We start from the raw sequence: 9,520 nt of genomic DNA, 5'->3' as shown, positions 1-9,520 counted from the left end.
GATTTCTTGGCTGTGATTATCAATGCTCATATAACCACCCGATGAATCATCCAAGAAGACCAATAAGGTTGAGATGAAGGGTGTGAACAAAGGATACCCTTGCATCATAAAAGAAAGAATAACTAGTAACTCAAACAAGAAAGTAGTATTAATAAAAGAAACCCGTGTCAGCTCATGGTAGTCTAGTGTATAAGTCTTTTTGTCTAGTCGAGTGGTGGGTTGATACTCTAACACTAGGTTGCTCAGTGGCTAGACAGTGGTGGTTCTAAGCTTAATTCCGGGTAGGAAGGACCTTTCTCGGTTGAGATTGTGTGGGGATACTTAAGGGTCCACGGTTGGTTGGTTAAGCCCTTGACAATGTTTCTCCTCTCCATCAGATCCCAAGGCTCGCACAAGATAGGGATAGGATCTGCATTCAAATATCATCTGGTAACGGGTATTTGTTTTTATGAATTTGCAAATTTCAAGTTGAAGTTATGTTAGATGGTTGATTTGATTTAATCAGTTTTTCTATTAGAGTCATTGGTTCTCTTCCATCTAAATATGTAAAGTGGTTTTTAAATTGTCTTCATGTGATTATGAAAAGTAACATATCTTTATCGGTAAAAAACGATCTCTTTTTCCATTAAGTAATGGTTAGTTATGATGGTAACTAGATATTTTGCATTTGATGGAGAATTGCTTTTCCAATTTTGGTTAAGGTAATTTAATTAATTTGGTATAATCATTGATCTCTTTCATATGAACATGTAAAATAGCTTGATTCATTGTTAATAAACCCACTAAACTGACCAGAAAGTTATAATTTTAACAGAGTATCATTACTAGACATTTATGAAATTCCCAACTTTCCCAAATCAAGCAACCCATGTTTAGAGAGATAAAGAGATGATAATAAAGCATGTATAGTTTGATTCCAGATTAACAAGATGCTCAATAGGATAAAGACCATCAATGCAAACTGAAACCTTTACCTACGCATTCAAGTTTTCTACAAAGAGATGGAGTAAAGATTTAAAGAGACGCCCCATTACTTCAATTCCAAACCATGCAAAAATTTATTCCTGTAAGACATGTCCATTAAATTCTATAAAAGTTAATTTAATACAGAATGATTCAATATAATTCTCTAATTTCAAGATGCCAACAAGCATGAATCCACCTAAAAAAATAGCATGAATACAAATTGTAGAGTAAACCCAGAAGCACTCTAACTGTCTGACAGAATGCCCCAATGTAATCCTGAAAAGGTAAAATATTTCATCACGTGTGACAGTAAAAATGCCTCAACTGAAATTAATTGAATTTAAAATCATTCAAGTGTAGGAGAATTGTTTGAAAAAATGCTCTAGGACAATAATTCATGTATTAAAAAATACACGTAGCAAGAAAAAGTGTTTGATGACTGGTACTTCGTAGGAACAATGTAAATGTTGGGAACATGCAACAAACCATTTGTTAAAATGCCCAAGGAAAAGATGTAACATGCATGCAGCACATGAATTTCAAATAAATTATGCAATATGGACAACGCAATCAATTCGTCTGAAAAAGAATAGGAATTTTAATAAAACTAGTGTAAGTTAGTAAAACCACATTCCTCAGCACATGATAATAATAACTCCACTTCTCCTAGTCTAAATCTCAAAACAAAGGCATCCAAAACAGCAAATCTATGGCATTCAAAGACTGGACATAGACATATAGGGAGCCAAAACCAGCACTGTTTATGGTGCCTAGCACAGATTTGAATGATGGCACCCAGCTGCAACCAAAGTGGTGCCAAGCAAAAAAATAAATGTTTCAAAAAACGAAAAATAACCGATCAACAAGGTGAGAGATACCATCCCAAGTGTGTTAAAAAAAGGAATGAATGCAACAACCATTTGTGGCATCCAAGCATCCAATTCCTATGGCATATTCATATAAATTGGGAGTGAAAAACAAGACCTAAATGGTTAACACTCGGAATATTTTCCCAATAAAAAAGAAAAACAATCATCTATAGTGATGGTGCGGCAATTGTTTGACATAATTCCTCTTGGAAATAGTAATCATTGTGCCCAGCAATATTTATTTCATCAGCAACCAAAAAAGTGAAAAATTTTCTTTAAATGGCTGCTTGCCATTTTCAAAGCCCCTTTAATAAGGGGCAGGATAAGATTTTGCCACCAAATCATGCAATACTATAAGCACCTTGCTAAGAAAGACAAGTAAGAACCCACAACATTCATATAACTTTAACTACTTTTACCTAAAAAACAATCATCATAAATTTCTTCACATAAAATACTATGGCTTCATTAGTAATCATCCAAGAGGGTAGCCATCCAAACCTACTTATTTTTTGAGATCAAACAACTATTGGTAAGGATATTACGCTAAGTACTGGAACCTACACGCTCCTGGCAAGGCTATTAATACTAAGTAGGTAATAAGCTATCTCAACATAACGCTTCAAACATTTTAATGGACATACAATACACTTGGCAAGGCTATTCCATTGCTCGGTAATCCTATAAATACAGTGGTAACATTCATACTATTAGCATGCAAATTCAAAAAATGGAAATTGATGTAGTGCATTAAAATCAAAAACCCATAGCCATTCTTCAAGCAATAAATTCTAGAAGGTAAAGAAGGGTTTAAGCATTAAATTATTTTTAAAACAAAAATTAACAAGAGGAATTGTATGTCCAAAAATGGAAGCAATGATCACTTATTAAAAAATCTGTAAGTACCTATGAGGAAAGACTGACAAAAAAAGCTCAAATAAAATGTTGCCAGTTTTTGAGCTTGTCGGTCATTGGCAAGAAGTTGGGTTCATCATTCTTCGTATTTGCAGGTAAACTTACCTACAAATTTTCATGTCAGATTGGTGCAGGAAAAGATGCCTAGGATCCATTGTAAATATTAATTGTCTGCAACCCAACATCACAGTAGCACTAGCAAAAAGAGATGTTCACGTCACAACAGGTCACAGATGTTAACCACTTGATTTGTACGATAGATCTCTTATAGATCAAATGCAAAGATTCATGGTAAAGGTTACACATTTGATAGCATAAGATGAAAGAAATACTGGTGTAAATAGATGAAAAAAATATTTTAAATACTTGGAAGAATATTTGTATGATGCATTCTCTTAAAATTATTCCAATTTTTTTTTATCAAAACATTAGTCTTTCATAGCGATATCTAGATTAATTTTACATTTTGATGCAACTAGATTTGGGATCTAACAATGTTTCTGAAAAAGTTAAGATATTATTTGAGTTTTTTTAACATTCTAGTATGGCTGCCTCTTAATTTAAGGTTCATGTGTTTGATATTTCTTAGATTTATTACATAGTTCTCGTACCCTGATTCCTGTCATTTGTCTAGCGTATCAGAAACACATCAGTCTTGGAAATCTGTATGGACACGTCTCCACACAATAGGAGATGAAGTTTCTTTGCATCTCTTATAGGTCTCTTGTAAGCATCACTTGAACCAGAGAAATTTTTCAATATAACTTTTCTAAATATATCACATAAATTACATTGAATATTCTAAAAGTGCTAATATGTGGTTGACAAAAATCAAAAGAACTAAATACACTTATGAACTTGTAATTTGGTTCCTTTTTAAAAAAATTATGAGGTTTCTTATTCATTCTGAAAATTCCCTTGCTGAATCCCAAAGAGGTAAGAATACAAAACAAAACAATAATATAGTCATATTCGATCTCCAAATACCTAACTCTGACCTTTTCTGAAAATGACGTACTGGTACCCATGCCCATCCCACATATCAATACCAGTACCTGTCTCCTGATAACTAAGATTTATTATGGACTATTGCTTTGTTATTTACATCTTTGCTGACAGGATGCACTGATATTGTACTTGAGATATTTATCAGTTACATGGCTACCATCAATTCTATTTTTTAGGGGTTCTATTAATTTGAGTTGATTGTAGCCATCATTTGGGTGTTTTTCAGTTTTTTATGTTTCAGAGAACACTACCTTCGTAGAGAATATTTCTGGGCACAATACTGCACCATAGAATACATGTAGATTTACTTTATATATTGTTGGACAAAGCTAATTCCATATGTTACATGGTGGTGCCCAGCTAGACAGTCTATCAGTATGGAAGCATTATCTAATTATGTGGTCATTTGGATTTTTCTTCTCCTCCGATTCCAACACCAGTCTCCAACCCGTGGTACTTTATTATACAATCTAATTGCCTTTCAGTCAAGATGGCACTGCCTTTAAATGGGTACCTACCCCTTACAGATGGGAACCCTATAACTAATTGCAGCAACAATATTTTGTGCTGAATATCTCTTGTTTCTGTTATATTCTGCATGGCATGCTCGTCTTGAAGATCACTAGGATCAACTTTGAGTGTTTCCTGTGATTCTCTTTATTGTTTCTGCATTATTAGGAGTAACATTCCCACCATCATCGTGGTAGAGTTATTCAGGTGTATGGCAATAATAAAGCAAGAAGTGTAGCTTTATCCAATTATTCATAGAATTCTCTGACGAAGTGATGTGGGGATGAGTTTTAGAGATGGAAGGACCAGGGTCCTAAGATTGGGGGGAGTGGAAGGACAGCGGCAGAAAGCAACACTGATATACATGACCTACGTGGAAAAGGCAGTTATAAAAATATCTATAAGAGTTACATTTCAAATGAAACTTTGGTATATTAGTAAAATAGCAAAATTGCAAATATTAAATACCAACTACTTGAAATACTATTAAAATTTGATAATGAAGATGTTGAATCGGAGATTTGTATCATATCCAAAACATCATAAGATGATTACAATGATATCACCAAAATATAGTGAAGGGAGGTCTGTAATCAACCCCAAATTCCTCATCATTAAAACTATTGGATTCCACATGGTCAAGCTCCACCAACCTAATACCAACCAGCCCTGTCTCTGTCCTTGTATCATCCTCAATTTGTGTCCGCTCCTTGCTGTTGGACTTTCTTTGTACACAAGCGTCTATCAATTAGTGAGACTTAAAGCACTATGTACAGCCACAAGATTCTCCTCTCCTAGAGATAAATGTGTTCCTCTTAAGAGAGTGGATGGAGCTATAACTAGATCAGTTCCTCTCAGCACCGAAGAACTAAAAATCAGAGGTAGAGATCAAATAGCCAGAGTGATAGTCAAAGAATTTTATGTGTAGCAATTCCACGATAAAATTGGGTCCTCCTATGCCATAGTTGCCATACTATCTTGGTCACACCAGAATAACCTCTAAGAGTGGCAAATCTAATCCACTTTGTGTGAATCATGTTGGCCTCTACAAGATCATATGTCTTCTCAATGGCCCTAAAGAACCCTACCATCACCTCAACAACCAGTATCGATGTAATTCTATCAAGCCTATGCGTGCACCACTTAGGATTCAATGCAATAGGCAGCCATGTATAACAAAGTGTTCAGCCTCTCACATTTCCAATGAATGATTGGTTGACTGTGCTCATTCTTAGCACAACCCTCATTTGATCAAGCATAGAATCAATTCACTCATGCACCTCTCCAAGATTAGGTGCATTGGCATCCCTGTATCTGTTGACCTGAAAAATTGGAGTATTGATGGAGACTAATATATTTCGCATCCATCCAAAAAACACCTCTTCACCATATCACTAATCCTCTCCTACATTATCTTGAACTTGGTCAACAATTCCATTTTTGTTGTCGTAACTATGACTTGCAATGATACTTGCAACTGAAAAATCTTCTCCAAGAGAATGAAATAGGGTGCATGTAAGGTCTCAACAAGTTTCAAGAACACCTTAGAGAAGCTCCTATAGAGTGGGTGTGAAGTGTGGTAGTTGCAAATGAACATTTACACGTCTCTAGCATCACTGACCACTACTCAAATCTACTCAATCTTCCCATGTCCTTGAGTGCCTTATTCATGACATGCACACAAGAAGAAGTCCAAATATTAAGCTGCCTCAACTAATTTCTCCACATCTTGGTACACCTGGGTTCCGTTTGTCACTTCTTAGAGCACATTTTGTGGCCCAACCTCCTCGATAGCAACATTGACGATCTAAAACTAAAAATCAGCATCTTTGTGATGCCATGAACAATCAACTACTTTAAGGAAACATCTTCGTCACACAATGTCCTCCATTCTCTCCATCAACACATTTATCTCAAAACAGTTCTTATCCAAGATTGTGGTCCTCAATTTTGTCTACCCAAGTTGCACATATGATGGTCCCACCCCCGGTACCATCAATATCATCTCCTTCGAATAAGGAGATCAAGCTACATGAATGGAACATTGGCAAAGAAGAACTCGCCAATAGCATCGTGTACATCATCCTTGAACTGAACATTGAATAAATCAATGTTAGGGTTACATGCATCACTTGTCAATAGTTGTTCCTTGTTCTCTCGTATATGGACTTCTAAGGAAGACCTGCCACCTCTCCTACTCTTGTCTGCAAAGTATGACCATAACTCTGTAGCTGGCTCTGATTAACTTGCGTCCTATGAGACAAAGTAGCAGGCATAGGTGTAGCTGCACTGTCGTCAGGAACACCCCATAGCTTGTTTATCTCACAGCGCCTATGTTTCACGGAGTTTATCAGATTACTTTTATATTTAAAGGTCCAATTATCCAAAACGGATGCAGATTGAAGATTGAAGGAATAGTGTGACATTCAAAAGAGTCTGAAATTGAAGGCAATTTCTACAATTCCACAATTTCTACAATTCCATAAATACCTAAACAAAAGCACAAGCGTATGAATCAGCAAAATGCAACTCCGATATAGTTTAACTAAAATGGTTACCTTTTTTTAATCCGAGAATTAGTTCAAGTGCAGCTGCAAAATACATAGTGGTACAATGGAGAAGTCTGCATATCTTTCTCCGTCATTTATTGGAGATTTTTTTCAGTCACGTGATCGCATTCACATCATTTATCATCTCTCCACGACAACATATTTTTAGGACCATTTGATGTCATTTATTGTATGTGCCACGGTGTTTTGGGGATGGGAACTAGGGATGGTTATAGTGAAATCAGAAAATGTCTTGTCTGAGACACAAACCAAGCCTGCAACTCCAACACTTGGATGCATGCATGAAACACATAATCAACTTAGTGCCAGCTTAGAGGCATTGGTTATTATAAATGCCCATTGGTATTTGTTTCAACTTTGTTGATTTAAGAAAAACATTGATTTGTGTTGGTTTTTAAAATGTTTCACGAGATTTTGGGGATGAAGACAGGGGGACGGTTGGGGATGTGTTTCCAAGACATTTCCTAGAGGGCCAAAAATAGGGGACACGTCCCCATGGAACATAGTTAATTACACCACCACCAAGGATGGGGTGACGACAAAACGAGCAGATGGGTTTCCGGGATAAGGGGACAAAGGGCCTCAATTTGGGGGAGGCGGCAAGGGGGTGGCAGGGGTAGGGTGTATATATTATATACTATACATATGGTACTTAAATGCTAATTATGAAAAGGTAAATGATACTACTAAGAAGTAAAATAATAAATTGCCAATGCCAAATACTAAATAGTAAATACTTGAACATTGAAGTTTTAAATATTGAATCAATAATTTGAAATTAGAATGCTCAATAATCAATACCCCTAAGAGTAACAAATTTCTTAGTTCAGTGGGGTAATTGTCCTAGGTAACCTTAATTCACTGGTAATTTACAAGTATCCGAGTCTTAGAGATAAGTTTGAGGAACTTTGGCTTGCTAAGTAGTCAAATCAATCCAGGATATGAGTGAGACTTGGGTTGAATTGAACTCAAGAGATTTGTGATGAAATGAATTAGACTCCTTGGACTATGATCATGATATGTTTCAAAAGATTGTTATTGTGACTGCAGAATTATGAACTTTCATTGTTTTCTGTAATGATTTTTCTTTTATTAAAAAAATCTGAAGAAAAACATTTCTTCTAAGACCTATGAATCCACTCTACAGTACAGAATGTGTCCCTCTTTTTTCTTAGAGAGTAGAAACGGTACTGACTATTACACATTATCATCATATCAATTTCAAACAGTAAAATAATAGTACCTTTTTGTGAAGAAGGGTTGTGGTCATTGTCAAAGCATCAATTTGAACTTGAATTATTTACACAGTTACAAAGTATGTAACATTTTGTACCAAAATGCATGCAACCACAAATGCTCAAACATTTGCAATTTTATAATTAATTCAAAATTTTCGTATCCAAACTCAAAAAACAAATGATATTCTAACTCCAGAGTTTTGAATTCTCATTATTTTTATTATGATTTTTCTTGTTTTTTCTTAGGATTTTTGCCTATGAAACCATTTTATGGTACAGAATGTGTCCCTGTTTTTTTCTAACTTAGACAGGAGAGACAGAACCAATTGTTACACATTACTATCATAACAAATTTCAAATGGTGATAGAATACTGCTTACCTTTCTTGCTGACCCAGGCTACCCTAATAAAGTGTAACTGAATGAGCTTTCTTCGCCGCATCCCTCCGACAGCTAGAAACGACAAGAAGAAATGGGCAAAATGATCACATCAAATCCGTGAATTGTTGTAATCTTGCCATTCAATCCATTTCACATCTACATAATAATCCTATGAATTAGGATTTGAATTACATGAAATGTCTGTAAAAAGCCCCGAAATGCGGAGTCATGATAAGCAAAACCCTAAAGCTAGTGACCCATATTTGAATCCTACCCATCACTGCCATTATGCCTCTAAACAAAATCAGAGCATCTTCGGGGAGAAATATAAAATTGAACAGAGATGAAATACTATGAAATTATATGACATTGATCTATCAAGGTGGCTCAACTGACAGGCCCCAAAGTCTTCACTTTAATGGTTTTACCAACTCAACCAAACAACAGCTCTCATCATTCAATATCTTTTTTATTATAGGATTGAAATTATTTATGTATTAAAGAGTTGTGAGGATGATTGGATTGTCAAGTAGGTTTGTTTAATTGGTGAGGATGACTGTTTTGGTAAAGTACGTTAGTTAATTGATGAGGATGATGGGATATTACTTATTAGGCAGGAGAGTGTAGTTTTCGCCTACTTATCTTATTAGTATATTTTTTTTGAAAACATCTTAAAACATTGATGAATGTGAAATGTTTAGTCTCAAAATAGGAATTTCTATATTTTAATGTTATTTTTAAATTAATTATAAAAAAATTTGCTAGTGGTTTTAAAGAATTTAAAATGAAAAATTGATTAATATTTTTTTGTTTACTCATCTATTGAAAGTGACATGATTTAATTTTTATAACCGTGAAATTGGCCATTTCCTAAAATATAGCATTAATAATTGATTAATATTAATGTTGAGAATCTATTAAAAGTAATGTGATTTAAATGAAAGTGGCCACGTTCATTGAATTAAAATGTAATTTTAAATGCTTTTTTGTTGAGGTGTACCATCATATTTCTACATTGACGTGGATTGGAGGAATATTACAGCGATCTCCTAATTAAACTGTAA

General features: G+C 34.9%; 1 long non-coding RNA gene across 1 annotated transcript; it reads right to left on the bottom strand.

The window, feature by feature from the left end:
• Positions 1 to 889: 889 nt before the first annotated feature.
• Positions 890 to 9,008, bottom strand: LOC149576746 (uncharacterized). The gene is made up of 2 exons (XR_016362110.1): positions 8,457 to 9,008; positions 890 to 1,242 (listed from the first exon to the last, which is right to left on the bottom strand). It is a non-coding gene; the product is annotated as an uncharacterized LOC149576746 (long non-coding RNA).
• Between the last annotated feature and the right edge of the window lie 512 nt (positions 9,009 to 9,520).

Source organism: Cupressus sempervirens, chromosome 1, assembly GCF_028749045.1.
Source record: "Cupressus sempervirens isolate cs-2001-9-10 chromosome 1, ASM2874904v1, whole genome shotgun sequence".
In the NCBI taxonomy this organism is placed as follows: Eukaryota; Viridiplantae; Streptophyta; class Pinopsida; order Cupressales; family Cupressaceae; genus Cupressus; species Cupressus sempervirens.
Note: the sequence above shows the minus strand (reverse complement) of the source record. Positions and strands in the feature narration are given on the sequence as shown.